Raw genomic sequence first — 22,763 nt, forward strand, 5'->3', positions numbered from 1 at the left:
TAGCTCTAGCCCTTACTGGCTAATTCTGATATCCCGATCTACCCATCTCTAATAATCTGTGAGCACCGGTCTTACCGGGAAGATTCTAGCCCACGTCCATCCTGGATTGGAGCTTCATTGCGTGTGTCTGCCCAGGAGCCAGGAGCTTGGCGTCTCTTTCTGAGGCATCTGCTCTGGAGAGGAGAGCTGTGGAGTCTGAGCTCACTTCCTCTTCCTCCCAGCGTTCTGTTCTGTTTACTCCTCCCACCTATCTTCTAACCAATGAAGGCCAAGCAGTTTCTTTTTATTTAATCAATGACCTTCCTCCATCACTCTAGGATCACGAATTATAGGCTCAATGTCCTTTATTTATGGCTAGAAACCTATTATGAGTGAGTACATCCCATGTTCCTCTAGACAAAAAGGCAACCCACTGACTGGGAGAAGATCTTCACCAACTCTGCAACTGACAAAGTTCGGATCTCCAAAATATGTAAAGAACTCAAGAAACTAGATGGTAAAAGGCTAATCAACCCAATTATAAAATGGGGCACTGAGCTGAACAGAGAATTCTCAATAGAAGAAGTTCAAATGGCCAAAAGACATTTAATATCATGCTTCCTTAGTGAGCAGGGAAATGCAATCAAGACAACTTTAAGATACCATCTTACACCTGTCAGAATGGCTAAAATCAAAAACACCAATGATAGCCTTTGCTGGAGAGGTTGTGGAGTAAGGTATACACTCATCCATTGCTGGTGGAAGTGCAAACTTGTGCAACCACTTTGGAAAGCAGTGTGGCAGTTTCTCAGGAAATTAGGGATCAACCTACCCCTGGACCCAGCAATACCACTCTTGGGAATATACCCAAGAGATGCCCTATCATACAACAAAAGTATATGCTCACCTATGTTCATAGCAGCATTGTTTGTAATAGCCAGAACCTGGAAACAACCTAGATGCCCTTCAATGGAAGAATGAATGAAGAAAGTATGGAATATATACATATTAGAGTACTATTCAGCAGTAAAAAACAATGACTTCTTGAATTTTGCATGCAAATGGGTGGAAATAGAAAACACTATCCTGAGTGAGCTAAGCTGGCCCATGCTTTTAATATCAGCCCACAGGAGTTAGAAGCAATAAATCACCTTTAAGCCATAACTTTCCAGCCCTAAGCTTATGGTCCTAATTTCAAAAGTGTTCAGTCACTAACAATTCCAATACTGTTTAAAAGAATAAGTGATTAATCTCTTCTGAGACTCTGACAATCTCTTAACTGTGAGACCCTAAAAAATCATAAGTTGTCTGCTTCCAACACACAAAAGCACAGACTAAATAATCTCATTCCAAGGGAAGAAAAGGAGCATAGCATGGAATACTATGATCAAAGCAAGACCAACACCTAGCAGGAAGACTTAAAATCCTGCAGCTCCATATCTGATGTTGAGCTCATGATGGAATCATCTGGGTTCCACCATACTTGGATAGCCAGCCCAACTGCCTAGCTCTGCTGTCAAAGGCACACATGGCCTCCATCATGGATTGGCTTCTTCTATGCCTACACCTTTCCTCAGTGAGATTTCTATGGACCTCATATCTTTAACTTCCTGGAGTCTCCATTACAACTTAGGTTTCAGTGGACAGCTTCACACAACGGGCTCCCAGTACTTATTTGTAGAAACAATGACCTTGCAACATATTGTCTGTCTTTAGGACCCCTTTGCTTTTATTTTTTATTAATATTTTTATTATTTTTTATACTTTTTTTTATTTTTTTTGAATAAGGAAATTTATTGATTTAATGTCCCTTGTTCTTGTGATTAGCTGCCACCTGAATGTGTCCATTCTAAGGTATCAGATTACAGTCACTATATTGGTCCTTTCCTACTATGTTTTACCCCTGTAGGGCCTGAAATGTTCAATAGGAGCCTCTACTCAACTAGCTATGGTATGGGAAGTTTTTCCATATATGCATTGCTTTCATTGGTTAATGAATAAAGAAATTGCTTTGGGACTATAGCAGGGTAATACACAGGTAGGTGGGGAAACTAAACTGAATTCTGAGAAAAAGGAGGTGGAGTGAATGAGATATCATGTAGCTGCCTCCAGGAACAAATAAATCATAACCTTGCTGGTAAGCCACAGATACACAGATTAATAGAGATGAGTTAAAGTATGATGTAAGAGCTAGCCAATAAGAAGCTAATAGGCCAGGCAATATCTGTTTGGTGATTTGGGGGCTGAGCAGTTGGGAACAAGCAAGTGGCCTTCTACAACAGATTGGTGCTCCGACATGTGCTAGCTAAATCCACATAAAACCTGAGAAGGCTTGGAAAGAAATTCTAGATACTAAAAAACAAAGTTTAGTTGCATTTTTCCCTCGATGGTCTCTGCTTGCTGTGACATGCTGCAGAAAAAAGCACAGTTTTGAACCGGTGGCTTCTAAGTCGTTCTGCCAGCATGAACTCTGACTCTTTCAGGAGGTCCAGCTATGGAGCATTAAAATGGGGTTTGGAAACAGAGTGCTACAACTTGCTTAATGTCAACACAGACCTGCTGCGACACAACCCTGGATCTGAGGTGGAGAGAATGGCTCTCAGAGGTGGTGAATGGACCTCCAACATGTTAGACTGAGTGGAGCCACAAGGCAAAACAGTCTTAGTCCTAGCAGTTGTGCTTTGCATTTTAAGAAGCTGTTCTCATCAGAAGAAGATTACAGACATTCAATAAAGACAGATATATGTATGTAGGCTTGGGAGAGATAAGAAAAAGAGTAAAGAGACTGTAATGTAATATAAAAGAGTACAGATAGTCATAGGTTAAAGGAGTAAAGATAATAAATTTATTATCTTTAAAATATAATATTTAAATAATTTTGTTATATAATATAAGAAAATAAATATTAAACTTATATGAAAAGTAATAGAATAAGAAAAATAAGTCACATAACGATGGAAAATACACAGAGAGTCTGGATAATGTATATTATTGTGTTTCCTTTGAATTTTTTGACTGTGAATAAGCTAAGTACAAAGAGATAGTTCATTATATGGACTGCTAAGTTAAACCAACCTAAAGGTATCTTGGCTTAAGAATTTCAGTGAAAAGATATGTTGCTTTGGAAAAGAGGTTCTTTTTTGTTTCCACAGAGGATGAAAACCTGTGGATTCCTTCCAAATAATGTGATTTGATGCACCAAGAACTCCAAAAAGGTCATTGTAAATACCCCCCAAAATATTTTGCCCAACAAAAAGCAGGAAGCAGTTTGGTGAGAATGACTCCCAAATTTTCAAATACTATTTATAAAAGTTTGTTTACATTTAAATGAGGATACACTATAAAGATTTTCATTAGTATAGATTTTGGTTTATTGATACAAATTTAAGGTCAAGGTCAATTTTATTTTACTGTGTATATGTATTTCTGATCTTGATTAACATATTGTGTTGGGCCAGCTCATTTAAACATGTAATGCATAATTAAGAATTATAAGTTAATAGGTAATCATCTAATATAATCAAGTTTGTAATCACGTTAGTTAGATTTTCTAGATGTACAAAGATGTATTACACATGGATAGGCATTCTTAAAACCTTTCAAAGACTACAGAATATGGCATTTAAAATGTTTGAAGAACTTAGTACTTTTCATGACAGTGAGACAAATCTCCTCCTGGCAGCACCAAGCTACTTTAAGAGGATGGTGGGCACCAAAGAGGCTCCTTAGGGAGTTTGTTAGCTATTTAGGTAAGAAAATGCTCTTGCCTGGACTGCTTAATGCTAGCTATTCTATATAAACTGGACATGCAGGACCCACAGAGAAATGACTGCTGAACTTGGCTAAAGGTAAGATGGTCCTTTGGGGTTCCTGCTACATAAAAGAGTCTGCCAGACATCCTGCAGGGCATAGAAGAAAGCAACTGATGGACTTTGCCATCACAAGGCAGAACAGATCTTCAAATTTCCTGCTTCATGGAAATGTTGGCTGGATACTATGGGCCTATAGGCTGAAAATGGATACTTCAACAATACAGCAAAAATTTTGTGACTGTCAAGGTAGCAAGATGCCTCTGTCAATTTTAGAGTTTGGGAAGTTGCTTACAATGCACTTCCTATTAACTTAGGTATTATTCTTCTGAAGTCTTTGATGGAGTTGAAGAATAGATAATTATAGTTTCCTTAGTTATGATACAAGATAAAGTAGGTATAAATACTGTAACTATAATTCTTGTTTGATACCTATGTTGTTATATGTAATGCCACTGTGTTAAAGTTAAAACCTTTCTTTTTATTTAAACAGAAAAGGGAAAATGTTGTGGGAAGTCCTTCTGTATATATGTTGCTTTTAATGATTAATGAATAAAGAAACTGCTTGGGGTCTATAGCAGGGCTATACAGAGGTAGGTGGGGAAAACTAAACTGAATGCTGGGAAAAGAAGGTGAAGTCAGTGAGACACAATATAGCTGCCTCCAGAAACAGATGAGCCAGCATCTTGCAGGTAAGCCACAGCCATGTGGTGATACACAGGTTAATACAGATGGATTAAATAAAGATGTCAGAGCTACCTTAAAGAAGCTACAGCTAATAGACTAAGCAGTGATTTAATTAATACAGTTTTGTACAGTTATTTCAGTGTTGAGCAATTGGGAATAAACAAGTGGCTTCCTACAACATAACTAGACTTGACATTATTTTCTGGTGCCCTTCATAAATTTTGGCTGTTGAGCCAACCCCTGTGCTATCCTAATAGTAAAGGTGTTTTGTGGTGGAAAGAGCTCATATATAGAAGTAGTTCTTATCATATGAAACAAGTTTGATAGGTTTGACCAGTTTGACTGTGGCCATTTATTTGAGAACTCCCAATTTTTTTGGATGTTTTGAGGAAGCCTGCCAGAGCTCTGGCAAACTCCTGCAGGTTTATATCTTTGTAGTAAAGCTAGGCACTCTGTATCCTCTGTGTTGCTAACTTGGGAAAAAGAAGTGATTGCTGAACTTTCCTATCTATGAAACCTGATGCCATGTAGATGATGCCTCCAACTTCTGCTGACAGCTTGAGATATACTATGTACTCCCTAAGATCTCAGAGATAGTGACCTCTGCATGCCTCGGTTACTATGTATAACTGTATGACTATATAGCTATATATACCTAGAAAGGTGATTGTGTGTAACAAAATCTCCTTCCTAAGCATTTAATGTTGAGGGGAGAACCACTTCTGTATCATTGTCAGTTCATACTTTGTGCATTTTGATAAATTTGCATTTTTATAAGTTGGAGTTTCATGGGTGGATCTTGCCTTCAGGGCACCTTCCCTAATGTCCCAGGGAAGAGAGTTAACAGTTAAAGAGTCTTTGTCCTTTGTACGTTTTGGCCCTCAACTCTAAAGTTGCTCCCATAATTTTTCTCAGTAAACTTCACAATTTTCAGACAATTTTTATTTCCGTCATTGTCTATCTCAATACAAGTAGTGAGTGATAGCCACATCATAGCCTAATTATATGCTGTCTTGAAATTTCCTCAAGTATAGCAATTAATTCTTTACTTTTAAATTTAGTTTCTCACAGATTCTGAGGACATGGACAGAATTAAGTCGGGTTCTTTTCTGGATTCAGACAGAATGGCAGTAGCTCAAATCCTAATAGAATCCTCAATTTCTTCTGAAACCTCATGAGCTGGCCTTTACCTCCACACCCTTGTCCTTTAAACTCCTACCAGAATGCCCCCTCTAAGCTCTGCTTGTAGTACTGTAAGAGTGTTGTAACTCACAACTGTAAACACTTGCAAATTCCTTTCATGAACTAGTATTCAAGGTCAAAGAAGCACATGATAAGTTTTCAGAGCAAGAAATCAATTCTTCTCTACTAATTTTCCATACTGCTATTTTGTTCTGTTGGTCTAATAAAATACTTCGATGAAATTTAGATTACAAGTTAGTAGGTTTATTTTGACTTAATTCAAAGATGCCATCCATCCTGTTGAGGAAATCAGGTGCCAGGGGTTTAAGGTGGCTAATTTAATTACACTCATAATCAGGAGACAAAGACTAAAGAATGTCTGTATTCAGGCCACTTTCCAGTTTTCATTCAGTTTGGGATAATAGTTTACTCAGCAAAGTTGCTCATACTTAAGTTGAGTCTTCTTATCACATCAAGAAATTCCCAGACGTGTTTGAGGCTTGCCAACTCATTACATCTATATTCTGTTGACAATGGTCACTATCTACTTATTGTGAATATTTTGTTATAATGTCTACACCATTGTAGTCATATAACATGTTTATATGCTTTTTAGCTTTGTATTTTGGTCACTTTCCATGGTGTCTGTCAGTTAGATATATAGAATCCAAAATTATAGGGGGTCTAGTATGTTTTATAAAACAGAAAGCAGTTCAAGTTGCAGAATTATTTAATTTGTCTTTATTTATTGCATTTTCATATTATTTCATTATTTGTCATATTTATATAACATTTTATGTATTATATGATTTTTGTAAATTTTTTCATGAATAGAAGGCCTATTTTGTGAATCAAAGGATAATTTGGTGTTGAATAATTGTACACATGTATTTCAGCAAAGCATATGTCTGAAACTATATTAATTTGTCTTTATTCACAATCAATAATCATCTTATTAATATCACTGGTTAAAAGCATTTTTATTCTAAAATTTCTTTTTACTTACTTTAAAAATAATACCCACTTATAGAAAAATTTTTCAACTACTTCAGGTCTTCTGAGTTTGGTTAAGAGTTCAGTTGCCTTTGATATTTTTGTTGTTTGTTTTTTGGTTATTGGTTTTTGGTTTACAAGACAGAATTTCTCCTTGTAGACCTAGCTGTTTTGGAACTTGCTCTATACACCAGGCAGGAGTCAAACTCAAGACCTCCATCTGCCTCTGTGTCCCAAGTGCTGAGATTTAAGGTCTGTACCACTATAACCTGGCTAAAATGTCTTAATTTAATCTGTGTTCCTGTCCTCTCTGCTTGATCTGTTACTTAAGAATCTCTCTCTATCTGCACTTTTTTTTTTACTTCATTGAAAGAGAGTAATAAATGCAGGTTGCTACAATAGTCAGATTATTGAATGAATCTGAGCAAAGCTGCCCCAAAAAGAAGTAATTGAAATAGGTATGGAGCGGTCCATAGAGAACTGTCTGGATGTCTTCCTGACAAAGGAGGGCTTATTTATTGGGATAACAATTGAAATCTCATTTCTGAATGAGATTTGAAAAAACATTAAAATGGAATTTCATGTAGAAAATTATCCTTTGATGTGAGCAGTATCAATTTTGATTTGTCAGTGACCTAATTAAATCTGACTTTATTTATTAACATGATATGTACATGTAAGCAAAGAAGTAGAACCTGCTTCATTCAAGTAAATCTTGTGAAGTAGGTAATCTGTTCTGAATTATGACATTTAGATACAAAATCTGTCCTGTGGGGTAACAAATGCACTTAGAGACACTCCCTTTGACACACGCCAAGTGTCACAATATCTCTTTGGACAATTTGCCAACAAGGTAGTGTTGGGTATAAGAGAAAAGCAGAAGATATGACCATGTATCATGATACCTGTATTTGATCTGTGCAAGCCATTAACATTAGGAGAAAGAAGAAGAGACATATAAAATTTCGCTGTTATATTTTAAAAATCTATTCTAAACCTACAGTTAACTAAAAATGAAATAATCTAAGAAATACGTGTAGAAACACATTTATTACATGGATTGTGCTTTTCTTGGTCCAAATAATTCTTATTTTCAATTTTTAGGTATAAAATAGATTTTAAAAAGATATTAATCATTCTATGAAGGTATGAAAAATTACAGTGTTTTCTTTTAAATAAAATTTTATTTGATTGATTTAAATGGAATGTTGTCAATGAGACAAATTGGAAGAAAAACACAAACTATGTGTTATATTCTAAATAGACCCATAACTGGGAAGTCAAGACAGCAAAATGCTAGTCTGTCCATGCTTAGAAACGACACCTTCCTAACTAGATGCAGTGTTGAGATTGACATCATCGACAATGATCTGTTTTTACTTGTTGATTGGGATGTCATCATTGCATCTCTGTCCCCCATTAGAAGCTGCATGGATTCTGATGGGAAGTTCTGTTGCAAAATAGCATCACACATAGAGGCAGCCCAGCCTTGTTCTGGGCATATCTGACATAATCTTCCTTCAGTTTACCAAATAATCCCCTGGCCAACTCCCTTGTATTTCTGAATTAGAGTTGGTGATACCTGCCTTTAGCATGTAGAAAATATGATAGAAATGAGTGGTATAATCGAATAAAAGAAGGCAACTCTATCTTAAAAGGTAAGAAAAGCAAGGCAAAAACAAAAATTCTTTTTTTTAAGTTACTGATCATCAAATATTAATACATATGATTTGGTCCCAAACAAATCTCAATGTGACCCATTGGGGTAAAGAAAACAATTGATATGCCTCCAATCAATATATCTTAACCCATTAGTGCACAACTTCTTGGTAGCTAATTGCCATGAAAACCATGTATAACTTAGTTCCTATCTACCTTGTAATCAGGACATTCCCGTTTCACAGAGCAATGCCGAATCTGAACTACGGAGTTGCCTATAGTTTGTCAGATTTTTTATTTACGTTAGCACAGACTATTGAGCATAAGAGGAAAATGAGTTGCATAAACATTGACCCATGAGATGCTGTCAGGGGATCGAGAGCAAGTTAGCAGGACACAGGGCCTCTTTTAAAAATAGCTTCTTAGAGAAGACAGAACAGCGGGAGGAAATAACTTTTACCACAAAAGAAGTAAAACTTATGCTGTCAATTGGGCCTTCAAGTAGAATTCTTACATAAGCACCATTCTGTAAGGCACAAAGGGACACTTACATGCAACAGAGAGAATCAAGCCATTTGAAAGGGATTATCTTCCTGCACAAGAGCAAATCTAAAGAACACCCTAACAGAAAGTGCACAGCACAAAGAGCGGGAAAGCAGACACATCTGCCTCCTAATTCTCATCCAGACTTGGAATTCTGAACACAATTCAGAGAACATCACATGGGATTTCCCAATGAATAGAAACTTTTCCAACTAATGTCGATATGATATTTTAAAAAATAAGTAACCCAAATGGCCATTTGAATTGGATTCCCAAATTTTCTCATGGTATTAGTAACTGAAAGCATTTTAAAATATGATATGTCATATTTTCAAACAAGAATTTTCTCTGACCACATGTGAAGTAATAAGGGTGGCGGGGCTGCGTCCCCAGCACCCCGGCCGCCTGCTCAGCTAGCTTATGCCCCGAAATAATTACACGGACACTGTATTCCTCCAAACACTGCCTGGCCCATTCTCTTCTAGGCTAATTCTCACATATTAATTTAGCCCACCTCTAATCATCTGTATGTAGCACCCCAAGGTGCGCTTACCGGGGAGATTCCAGCCTAGTCCATCCTGGGTCGGAGCTTCATCCTGGGAGCGGGGCATGGCGTCTCTCTCTGAGGCGGCTGCTCCCGAGAGAGCTGTGGAGTCTCTGACCTCACTTCCTCTTCCTCCCAGCAATTTGTTCTGTTTACTCCTCCCACCTATCCTCTAACCAATAAAATGGGCCAGGGCAGTGCCTTTATTAGCCAATGACCTTCCTCCATCACACATGTTTCGTATAAATTATCCTATGGGCTTCCAAAGAGAGGAATCTTTGGCTGTACCTGTGTGATCATGAGTATCACGAACATCCAATTGAATGAACTGCCTCACTCAGCGGTACTATGAGATCTTTCCTTTTTAGAATGTTAGCCAGAGTGCGTGCCTTGCTAACTAAGCTGAAAGACCACATAAGCTTCTTAGAAAAAGGTTATCAGTCTGGGTCATTTGTGGAGAATGCCTTTAATTCCAACACTTGGGAGGCAGAGACTGGGGGTGGGGGATGACTATCCTTGTTGTCTGTGGGAGATTGCAGTGACATCTGCATAGGACTTTGTTTTAGGTAGTTCTTAGTTTTAATAAGTGAAAAAGCAAAGTATAGAAAGGAAGAAGGAAAAGACTAAAAAAGAGGGAGAGAAAAAAGGAGAGAAGCAGGGGAAACAGAAGAAAAGAAAAGAAGATAAAAGGATAAATCACCTTAGGGTTGGCAAGAGACTTGACTGTAGAGTGGCTCCCAGGAGCCCAGGGTGATGTCCCCAGATAGTCCCTTGGTCAGCTGAGGATAGGGAACCTGAAATGACCCTATCCTATAACAATACTGTTGAATATCTTGCATATCACCATAGAACCTTCATCTGGTGATGGATGGAGATAGAGACAGAGACCCACACTGGAGCACTGGACTGAGCTCCCAAGGTCCCAATGAGGAGCAGAAGGAGGGAGAAGATGAGCAAGGAAGTCAGGACCACGAGGGGTGCACCCACCCACTGAGACAATGGGGCTGATCTAATGGGAGCTCACCAAGGCCAGCTGGACTGTGACTGAAAAAGCATGGGATAAAACCGGACTCTCTAAACATGGCGAACAATGAGGACTGATGAGAAGCCAGGGACAATGGCACGGGGTTTTGATCGTACTTCATGTACTGGCTTTGTGGGAGTCTAGCCAGTTTGGATGTTCACCTTCCTAGATATGGACGGAGGGGGGCGGACCTAGGACTTTCCACAGGCAGGGAACCCTGACTGCTCTTTGGACTGGAGAGGGAGGGGGAGAGGAGTATGGGGGGAGGGGGAGAAGGGTCGGAGGAGGGGGAGGGAAATGGGAGGTTGGGAGGAGGCGGATACTTTTTTTTTCCTTTTCTCAATAAAAAAAAAATAATAAAAAAAAAGAAATAGAATGGGGAGAAGAAAAAAGAAAAGAATGGGTCTATAGAGTAAGGGATTTCTAGGAATCTTGTCTTCTTTAAGTTGATGATAGTCAGTTATTAAAGGAAATAAAACCTTCCATCTTTTGGATGTCTCCAACTTGATCATGTGTACCATTTAAATGCAAATATTACTTGAAACATAAACTTTAAAGACTTCATTTGAAATAATAGTTCACGAAAATTTTTCAACAGTATTGGTCTAGTTAATTACTCATTTTCTGCTGCTTAATGTTTACTCAAAGAAGATTTTAAATATTTTATTTACAAGGTTAGGTCATGAGAGAACCTAAGTTCAAGAGAAAGGCTTGTTTATTGTACTGCCATTTATAACTTTTGTGATGCTGTTTTTATCTTTGAAGAATTTATAAAATATTGTCTCAACCTCAAACTAACTTTATTGGATTCTTTTTTCAGAATAGAAACATTAAAGTTATAAATCATTCCATTCTACTATATAAGGAGATTGATCCAAAAATGATAAGCACTTGAATGTCTATAAATTATAAATTTGGGGGGACTTTTAATCAGGATCAGAACAAATAGGGCAAAGCTTGCAAAAATATTATGTTCAACTTAATTTCTAATATCATGCATGTGTCATGATAAATTACAAACTCAATAGAGAGAAATATGGTGAAACGGAAGGGAAAGACTCTTGCTTGAGTTCTGGTGCAATCGGCCAGCTAAGTGACCTGGGACAATTGGTTAACTCTAGCTCAACATGTTTTTTGCCATGGGAGCTTCATGTGGGACAAAAATAAGGTGATATCTGCAAACACCTGTTTTACCCAATAGTTGGCACAAAATGGTCGAAATGAAGTTGGGGAGACCAGGGAGGTGGCTGGACAACATTATGCAGGAGTGTCACGGTGTTGCATCTAACATCAGTCTCAAAATGAGAATTACTGTCCAACCTCAGAGAGTTCAAAATAGTCCTCCCATGCCTTGTAGACAAAACTCTGTGGAGGAGAGACAGGATACGGACACAGACAGAGCACCAAGGTGAAAAAGCAGAAGCAGGTCTAAAGGGGTAAATTAATACAGAAAGATTTGCAGCATATGAGTGAGAACATAAACTTGAAAAGAAATCGGCTGATGGAGGGGAGCACTCTGAATGTCACCTGCACACAGTGGCAAACCAAACATTGGAAAGACTACAAGCATTAAGGACTTATTGTATAAGAGTGAAATACATGTCCTTGTGGCACGATTGAGCACCCTTTGGATATATATACCCCAAAGTGGTATTACTGGCTCTGAAGGAAGGTTGTTTCCTAATTTTCTGAGATATTGCCACACTAACATCCAAAGGAGCTGTACCATCTTTCATTCCCACCAGCAATGCAGAAGTGTTCCCTTTACCCCACAACCTCTCCAGCATAAGTTGTCATCAGTGTTTTTGATCTTGGTATTCTTACAGGTGTAAGATGGAATCTCAGAGTTGTTTTGATTTGCATTTCTCTGATAAGGATGTTGAGCATTTTCTTAAGTGTCTTTCAGCCATTTTAGATTCCTCTGTTGAGTAGCATTGTTTCTCATGGCTGGAACTTGGAAGCAACATGAATGTGCCTCGACCGAAGAATGGATAAGGAAAATGTGGTACATGTATTTACACAATGGAGTACTACACAGCAGAAAAAAATGACATCTTAAATTTTGCAGGCAAATGGATGGAGCTAGAAAATATCATTTTGAGGGAGGTAACCCAGACCTAGAAAGACAATTATCACATGTACTCACTCATAAGTGGTTTTTAAATATAAAACAAAGAAAACCAGTCCACAAATCACAATCCCAGAGAACCTAGACAACAATGAGGCCCCTAAGAGAGACTTACATAGATCTAATCTACATGGGAAGTAGAAAAAGACAAGATCTCCTGAGTAAATTAGGAGCATAGGGATATTGGGAGAGGTTTGAAAGGGAGGGGAGAGGCAGGGAGGGGAGCAGAGAAAAACATAGAGCTCAATAAAAATCAATAAAAAAACAAACAAAAAAGAGTCAAATACACTCACAATTATGAACATATTGAGAATTAGGTGAACTTAAAAGATAATTCATATCACATCAGCAATAAATGTTTTATCATTTCATTAGTGTATGGTCATATACCTGTATATACATGTACAATTTATTATGCAGTAACTGCATACCAGTTTCATCCCAGGGTCCAGTCAGCCTTTTCACCAACTTCTGAGTTACTTAAAGAACTTATGAAATCTTATTGTAACATGTAACTATAGTGGAAAAAGAAGGGATTTTCCTATAGAAATTTAGTGGAAATATGTGCGACTTGAATGTATAAATATTGATGGAAAACTTTTCTAGTGAGGATATTTGAATATTCTTTTGTAATTTTAAAAACACTCACTGTTTTGTTAATACTAGAGTTAATCAATGAAATATAAGAACATTAATGGTTTTCTTTGACTTACCAGTATCTCAGTGCCGCTACGAAGTTAAACTAAAACAGAAAATTAATTGAATGTGTGCCTTTAATCTGTATTTGGAAAGATACAATATTTAATAGACTAATATCTCTCTAGGAATGAGGGAATCTTCCAGCCATAAAACATTTGTCTGTAAGCATGAGTCCGTCACTAGGACCCGTGTAAAAAGGTTTAGGTCGTATATACATGCAGTCCAAAGTTGAGATCCTGTGACCTTTTCGGCTATCAATCAAGTTTTACTGGTGAGTTATGCCTACAAGAGACCCTGTTTTGATGGAAGTAGATTGTCTTTTTAAGAAGGGCATTCAAGGATGTCTTCTGAACTGTACAAGTGCGTATCTGTAATGCATATCCACATGCACACAAATATTCACAAGTAAATGGCAAAGAAACACACTCTACTAAACAAGTGGCCACACCACTCATTAAAATGAAAATTCTTGCCTTTTAGAAGGACATATTATCAATTCGAGTATTACAACTGGAAACTTCTAGAAAAAAATTTGCTTCCATTTGAATTATTTATTTTTCATATCACTATGGACTTATTAAATACATTTTGCAAGCATAAGACGGGTTTAAGAAAATGCTAATAATCTGTAGTTTTAACTTAGTGATTTAGATATTTGCGTTTGTACGTGTCAACCAAAACAGAAGTAATTTAGAACAAATTCCAACGAAAGTATTCAGAAATCAGTAACACTGAATACCATCCAAGGAGTCCTCCATGCTTGTTATTCTCAGGAACTTCTCAGGGGACATTTCAGTAGAACCACTGGGCTTCCTATAAAAGGGAATGCTAGGAAAGCATCCATTGGAACATCTGAAAAGTTTGTCCATTTGTATTTCACGCCCAGTCAGCTATGGAGATTTTACTTTACTAAAAAGTGAGTTAAATGTTGCTGTTAGTAATTGATGTCTATATAAATCATGTGTGTAAACCACACACATATAAGGACTGATTTTCTTGTGAGTTCCACATCACCGAGGAATGATGATAGTCTCCACCAGACAGGTCCTTGTCCTCACTCTCGTCCTGCTCAATGTGTTTTGTCAACCCTCGTTTTACATTGTAGGCTTTCCTTGCTTTTCTCTGTTTTGATGATTTAGGTTTTCTTCTAGCATTGTTGGTGATAAATTAATTACAAAGTATAAACTCCTCCATGGCAGTAGTCCTAAATTTTCCTAATCCTGTGACCCTTTAATACAGTTCCTTATGTTGTGGTAACCCCCAACCATAAAACTATTTTGTTGCTATTTCATAACTGTAATTTTGCTACTGTTTTGAATCATAAGTATCTGATCTGAAAGATATTGGTATGCACCTCCATTGGAGTCATGATGCACAGGTTGAGAACCACTGCTCTGTGAGGATGATTGATGGAGAATGACAGACATTTTACATCCCAGAAAGGATTTTACATTCATGTTTCAACTCTTTCGTGTCCCTCACCCCCACTTTTCTTCCATTTTTACTAATATTGGTATTTTAGGAATTTGTACAAATGACAGCCCAGGAAATTTTTGTGGAGCTTCCCTCTGGTGTCGATGTATTGATCTTTGCGTAGTTTTAAAGAGAACTTTCCTTGTTTAAAATTCTTAGGAAATGGTATTACAACAGTATGAATGATTAACATTTGTCTGATATTTAGATTGAATTTTGAAGTAAAGTATGTACATGAAAAGAAAACTTAGACGCGTGTCTGCTACTTAGTGTCCTGGTACTATGTGATTAAGAAGACTAATTTTTTTTTCCAGAACTCATGCTGGGAAGAATTTGCCCACTGAATGGTATACTAATAGAGTGGCTACCGTGCTGGGGAAGGGAGTCTGAAGAAAGCTCCAGTACAATGTCTGAGAAGCTAGACATTTTTCAAGGCTATATGTATATCTCATTCTTAAGCTCTCTTGCGGGCAGGAAAACTGACGCCTGGAGAGATTAAGTGGGGGTACAGCGTCATGCAAAGAGCTCTTGGAGGGTTTGAGCCCCGATGTGCTGTCAGTCTCCAGAGATCCCCAAGCATGGCTTCTCATCCTCTCCTCCATGTTCGCTAAGAAATATCCCCCAGTGAAATCGTCTACTTTTGGTGCCAGAGTGTAGCTTATCTGACCTGGTGACTTACTCTTTTCCGAAGATATGATAAAGATATGGATCATACAAATGCCTCGAATATCCACTGCCACACCACGTGACACCAAGTGTAGCATCTCTCTTTTCCTTTCTTTTTTTTTTCTGCAAAACCCCAAGTTGATTCTAAATTATTTATTTATCTGCATAAAACTCACTTTCCTGCTACCACCCTCAGCCTAGCTCAGGCTCCCCAGTGTTAATACTATTTATACCAAATCATTGTATACTTACATTGTAGTGAACATGAAATTACAATGGCTCACATAGAAGAGCAACTTTCTTAGATTTAATTAGACACTGAAGAGTTATTAAACATTTGATAGCATACTGTACATTTGATCCCAATATTGATATCTCACTGATACTATTGTATACATGATATAAACAAAAATGTTCCTCTGACTGTGGGCTTTTATTACTTTTCACAATTTGACAAATTTTTGGATGCTCACATCTTTGTGTTTGGCTTGTAAAGGTTTTTTTAATAAGTTCGATGATTCTCTCTCTCTCTTTTTTTTGGTTTTTGATGATTCTCTATCTAAGATAAGAGCATTTATCAGGTACAGAACATGCCAAGCCCATCTGTACTCTGCATTTCAAGCCTTCCTCTGACCGTGTTGAATAGCTTAGGTGTGTTAGTTAGTTATAAAAAACAGAGGCATTAACATTTTGTTGACATCTGTGGGTTGACTGCCCTTTTCTGAATAGAAACTGAAAAGTGGGTGGCATTGGGGATAGGAGAGCTGTCACGGAGAGATTGGTCTGGAGGCTGGGGAGGGGAAACTGAGGTCAAGATGCAAAGCAGAAGCATTAAATAAGATAACTCCTAGTCTATTGTAACTTAAAAATTTAACACTTTAAAAGATTGTTTATGTAGACTCCATCACAGGCAAGGCTATACTATTTATTCCGAAAACTGATAAGCCTGCCTGGCAGTAGTGGGACACTCCTTTAATTCCTGCATTTGGGAGGCAGAAGCAGATAGATCTCTATGAGTTCAAGGCCAGACTGGTCTACAAGAGCTAGTTCCAGGACAGGTTCCAACACTACAGAGAAACCCTGCCACAAAAAAACAAAAATGAAACAAGAAAACCGATTTGACCAAATTCAAGTACTCCATAGCTTTTACAAATTGATAGTAGGTTCAAAATAGGAATTCTACTTTGTTTATTGTTTAGGTTTTGAAATAAAGGTAAATATTTTGAAATAATATTTCATTATGAAGCCAAAATAAGAACATGGATAAGATGGAAACAGCATTACAAATATAACCAAGTATTAAGGTAGCTCTGAGCACTTAACACAAAAATGCCTTAGTGACAGCCCTTCCAGCTGAAACATACTTTTAGTGTTCTTGGATTTATTAGACCTGAAAAATGAGTATCATTGAAAAATAAACATTAATTTAAAATCTAACGTGGGATCATATACAAACAAATCATAATAAATTGTATTGCAATCTCATCATAGGAATGAAAATTGTGGTGTTCATGTTTTCAAAAGATTGCATAACAGTGAGGGTGGGCTCACATAACAGTCTGTAAGGCACATAAAATTGATTCTCTGATGTAGATAAAGATCTTCTAGAAGTTCTAAGTCCATTGTGGAAAGAATTTCTGATTGCATATAATTTCTGAGTGTAGCAGTTTTTCTTCTCTCACTTAAATGTGGTTTGTTTCCAAAAACAGAATGGCTAAATAATTTTAACACTGTATTTTTCAAAAAAGTAAGGAAAAATTTCACATAATGTAGTTTTTATTCATTACAGAAAATTACTTTAGATAAATTGGACTAATAGATCAATTTGTGGAAAGAAGAAAATTTGGGCATCATAAACCAAAATATATTTGAATTAAAAATCACAAACAAAAAACATTGTGGCAGGGACCAAGACTGTTTTCTCCAATTAGAACCATATACAAAGCAAAGTGGATATACATTCAGAGGATAATTTTTCTCATAAGTATCATAATTTCAGAGTTTTTATTTATAATAGCTGTTGGAAAGTATTTAAAAAATTGGGAGACAATTTAATTTTCATATTCCTGATGCTACCACATTAAAACTTTCAGTATTCTGCCTGCTATTTTTCAGAACCATATAAACATCAATATTGCTATTACTATTATAACACACATGTTTATTGTAGAATAAATTGAAGTAAATAGGGAGTGCTTTGCTTGTATAAAAGGGTTTATGAAATTCCTAATGCATTAAAATTTTTCAACAGTTTCCCAAATTTATATCTAGGAATTTACAGTGTTTTCAAAACATAATGTTTCTTTCATAAAATATTTATTGAAGTTTCACTTGTGTGTATCATTCCCTGTAGGCTAACAATTTTCTCAGGATCATTTGTACTATATTATATTTCTTCAATCACTGTTTATTTTTTTTCTTGTTTAAGTTCCTGTTATTTTTAATTTCTTTTAAATGGACAGTGTAATCCTCTGCAGCTAAAATTATGATTTTCAAAACCAATACCCAAAGCCCTTCCCTTTTCTCTCACAGTATGTTGGTATTCTATAGAGTAAAGACTATTTTTTTCTTACCAGTCACTGTTTAATAATAAATCATTTATTAGAAAAAAAACCCACTAGGCTTTCCTCTACACATGGTAATCTTTATACATTCTGGCTTCTGAATACACCAGTTTTAGCTAAAAGTCCATCATCTTATCATCCATCCTCAGATCAGAGGAAGACTTTTATATTTCTATAGGTCTGAGACTTCGGTCCTTGATATGGCTGTGTACATGTGAACAGTACACATTCTTATGGTATTATCAAACTATTATTAACCATTGCATATATGTGTGTGTGTGTGTGTGTGTGTGTGTGTGTGTGTGTGTGTGCGCGCGCGCACCCACACACACACACACTCATGGTTAATATTAGTTCATTAATGTTAACTGGACTCACACCCCAGTCTGCACATGATTTTTATTTGCTAGAATAGTCTTTTAGGAAAATTGTCAGTGAAAGTTTTTGTGTGTCTGAAAATGTCTGTACTTCAATTCAATTAAATGGTCACTTGGTTGCTTTCGTTACAGTAGTTAAAGTTTGTCTTTATCCCATCCTGCTGTCTTTGTGAGCCATATTACAGTTGAGTATTATTGGAATTTTATTTTTACACATTTGTAGATAATATTGGTGTTTTTATTATCTTTCGCACTGTGGAAAATTCAGGCTAGATTGTTCCCTTCTGTTTTTATATATTTTTCTGTTATTCTTTCTTGTATTTGTTTTTCTCTACTTTTTTTTTTTTTTACTGACAACTCAATTTCAAAATATGTGCCCTTCTTCCATGTTAGAAAATTCTAGTAGCTTTCTCACCATGCCCGTTCTTCCTCTCAAACTTCTGCTGAAATTATTTGGGGACCCCTAAAGCCCTCATGGATAAATCTTTCCTTGAATGATGTATACTTGCTATTGTATTTTTATACTGCTTACTAGCATCACCTTGTGTCTCATTCAATTAATAAATAAATTTTCCATCACAAAATCCATTCTGCTCTTCATGCCATCAACTGAATATTTTTGTGTATCAATGATTAAATTGTCTATTTCAAGGACCTCTGTTAATTCATTCATTTCTTTCTAAATTCTAATTCAACTTGTTTTAAAGTCTTCTATAACTTATATTTATTAACTCTGACGGTTTTGAAGCATTATTTTAAAAATTTATCATCACTTATTGATTTGGGATTCCCTTCTGTATGCTGTGAATACTACTGGTTAATAAAGAAGCTGTTTCAGGTCTGTGATAAGGTAGAGCAGAGCTTTGTGGGGAAAGCTAAGCTGAATGTTGGAAGAAAGGAGGAGGAGTCAGGGAGAAGCCATGGAGTTGCTACCAGAGACAGACATGCCGAAACTTTGCTGGTAAGCCACAGCCATGTGGTGAACAGATTTATAGAAATGGATTAAATTAAGATGTAAGAGTAAGCTAGAAATATGCTTAAGTTATTTTCCAAGCAATGATTTAAATAATATAGTTTCAGAGTGATTATTTCGGGTCTGGGCAGCCAGGAACGAATGAAAAGCCTCCTTTCAACAACTTATTGGTTCTGCTTTGTTTATTTTATCAAATTACTCTATGGATAGTGTTTGGAATTGACATGTATTTGTTCATCCTGTCTGCACAGTCTGCATAGGATAGATGAAGAGCCATGCTGGGGCTGATACTTTGGTATATTTTGAGTGTGAGTAGCTCTGGACATATCTGTCAACTCTAGCAAGCCTTGTAGTCAATAGATATTATATATCCCATAATGTTTATTTAAAAGATAGAGAGTGTCTCTAAGATTTTTATTCTCCCATTCAAGTTCACACTTCCACTGCCCCACAGGGAGGATATCAACACACTCCATTGGTGGTACTACCTTAAGGATGGACAGGAGTCTTCTAGCTACTCTGCCTATGACAAGTGAAGAGGACACATGTCCACTTTATGTCTTCCGTACCAGGGATGAATATGTTTCCTGCCTCTCCCAGTTTCTGTGTACCATTGTCCTCCACAGTTTTTCTACTTTAACTTGATGTAATATGCTTTAAAAAATTTAAGATTGAAAACTATGTAATCTATTCTGCTATTTCAAATACTTCATGCCTTTCCAAATGTTTTTTTCTTCTAATATGCATGGCTCTGAAGAAGGTGGGGTAGGCTAGAGAACATATTTTATACATGTTCTTGAAAAATGGTAAGTCTATCATACTTTTCTCAGTATGTCTAATATTTATGATTCAAATTCCTTTATGCAAAACTATTTTAGCTTTAAATTTTCCTTGCAGAAAATAGAATGATTATAATTTGTAATAAAACATAAATGCCTGGCATCATTGTTGCCAAGAGAATATAATATTTAAACTTAAGTGAGTGCCTTTAATATTCTGAGTCCATTATTCTCACATATGCTTCCATACTTGTAGCTTTATTGTATACTTCCTTCTTGAAATAGAATTGTACAGAAAGTCTCTCAAAGTCTTTACGGAGAGAACCAGAATTGCTGTTGTTATTTCAGAGTTTTGTGTGTTTACCTCCCCACTTCTTTTCTTTTCTTTTTTTTTTCTTTTTCTTTTCTTTTTCTGGTACTGTTTTATTGAGTACAAGGTCATACTGTTGGGCTTTCTTCTTGGCAAAGCCAACATGCTCAAAAAGTTTCCAAATGCTATGCTTGCTTTTTCCTTTTCTCATTGAGAATCACTCTCAGAATGCAACCTGGCTTTTGTCAGAAAGTAAAGTTCCTTTCTGTTGAACCCAGACAGAGTGCTGGGCTGGCTTCTGTTCACCCACCATACTCGATCAGAAGTAAAGTTCTTTTGGGTTGAACCCAGACAGAGTGCTAGTAGAAGCTCTGTAAGCAACTACATTGAGGGAAAGGATTCTGGGACGAATTATAATATTGTATCACTAGTGGATAATTGTTTCTCCCACCCTATTAGCATATCTTCAGAAGAAACAACTGTCCTAAGGGGTGGATGCCTGTCCAAGTGGCTGATAGGTCCAGTTGTACAGGCTCTTAAGAAAGGAGACTGTAAACAAAACATGCCATGTTTTAATTGTTGGAACATTTCAGAATATCATGTCGTCACCCTAGGCTAGAGGTAGACTTCAGATTCTGAATTCTTTTGACCAGGAGGAAGCTGATTTTCCATTAATGGATGGAACAAAACCTGATGTTGTGTTTTAAATCTTTGGAGGTAGTTGTGATGTTTCGCTTTCTAGTGTTATCAGGAAAATGGGAGGTAAGGTCCAAATCTGGCAATGATGGAGGGATCTATTCTCAATAATTTCCAAGCCTGCTAATGCCAGAACCCAATTGAGGTTTGTGTATGGGAGTTTATCAGTTGATATATTATAAATAAATTATCACGGTGAGAATTTACTCTCTTTCTTTGTCCCAGTTTGAGGGCCAGAGCCTAGCCAGTTGTTCTGAGCTAATATATAATGAAACCTTTGGCATCCTGTCCTACTAATTCTGACCCTCAAGCATTACTTGATGCTCTATTTCCTAGATCATGAATTTGACTCAGCCTTCCACGTAATAATTCAGAAACAAACTTGCAATAAGCTATTGACCATGTTATATTCTTTCTTTAAAACATTCAGATGTAGTATTTGAAAAACATATCTTTGTAACTGTATGTTTATTAATAATTATATATTTTTAACTTTCACCTTTGTAATCAGTCAGTGTTACTCACATTTTATAATATTAAAGCTTCTAACTAGGAGTGTATTTCTGACCTGACAAGTTAGAGCTCCCTCCTATCAGACAAGAGCATCTATGTCAAAGCTTTGACTCCACTTCGGTCAACAGAGTTTCATTTTTATCCTTTGTTAAAACAGCACGGAGAAAACTATGGAGAATAAAAACAGTAGAAGAAAGATTACAAAAATTTCCGTGCAACTTAGGAAAAGTGTTAAAATAGGAAAAAATGCATCCAGAGTATAATTGAGTCAGACATATAAACTGTGACATAGGCACGTCAGAGATTGAGAGAAAGATTCCAATAGAGGGCTACTGCTCAAGGCAGAAATTACGTGAGAGAACAATTAGTTTGCATTGTTTTGAAAATTTGTACTGACAAACTACAATTAGGCGGAAAGCAGACAGCAAGGGTAAAGGTGAGGGTCTGGGCGATAGAGCTCACCATTAATGTAAAAGACTAGAAACCCAGGAAAATCAAGCAAAGGTGCTTCACGAATCTTCCTTGATAGAAAGTAGGTGGAGAGAAAACCACGGATAACCCATCAGCACTAATTAAATTCTCCAATTTTAAAAGGGAAAGCAATTATGAAAATAGGGAGAAATACGGGTATCTCTGCGAGGGCAAATAAAGTATGGGGAGAATCAAAGAAAGCATTGCTTGACATCTTCCTCCTCCAAAGAGAAGTGATGATGACATGAGCCAAAACACAGAGCTACCTCCAAGAAGGAAGTGAGCATTAAAACCTCCTACAGAGGTAGGAATGAAAGGATTGCTCCCTTCTGCAGATAAAGGTTATGTTAATGGGGCTTCTCAGAGAAGAAAACATGCCAACACAGGAGAATGCACAAGCATTTCATTAAGTGTCTGCTCCAAAAGGAAGGCAGGGAGTTCAAAGAAGTGTCACACCAGGAGGCAGCTGCAATCCTGCTTGAAGGAGAGTTGGTGAGGATGCTGGATGGAAGCTTCCTAGGCTCTAAGACAGAGGTAGGAAAATTTAGCAAAGGCTGTCAGAGAGTAATCAAGCCAGAGCTATCTGTCAATGGAGTTCCATGTGACCTAGGCTCGAAGCATGGGCCAAGCTTTGTACCAGGCCAAGCAACTGGGATCATTAGTCAGTTATTTTCTGTCTTAGGTATTTTTGTTT

Source organism: Microtus oregoni, unplaced genomic scaffold, assembly GCF_018167655.1.
Source record: "Microtus oregoni isolate MIOR12 unplaced genomic scaffold, Mior012 000026F_ref0000081, whole genome shotgun sequence".
Lineage (NCBI taxonomy): Eukaryota > Metazoa > Chordata > Mammalia > Rodentia > Cricetidae > Microtus > Microtus oregoni.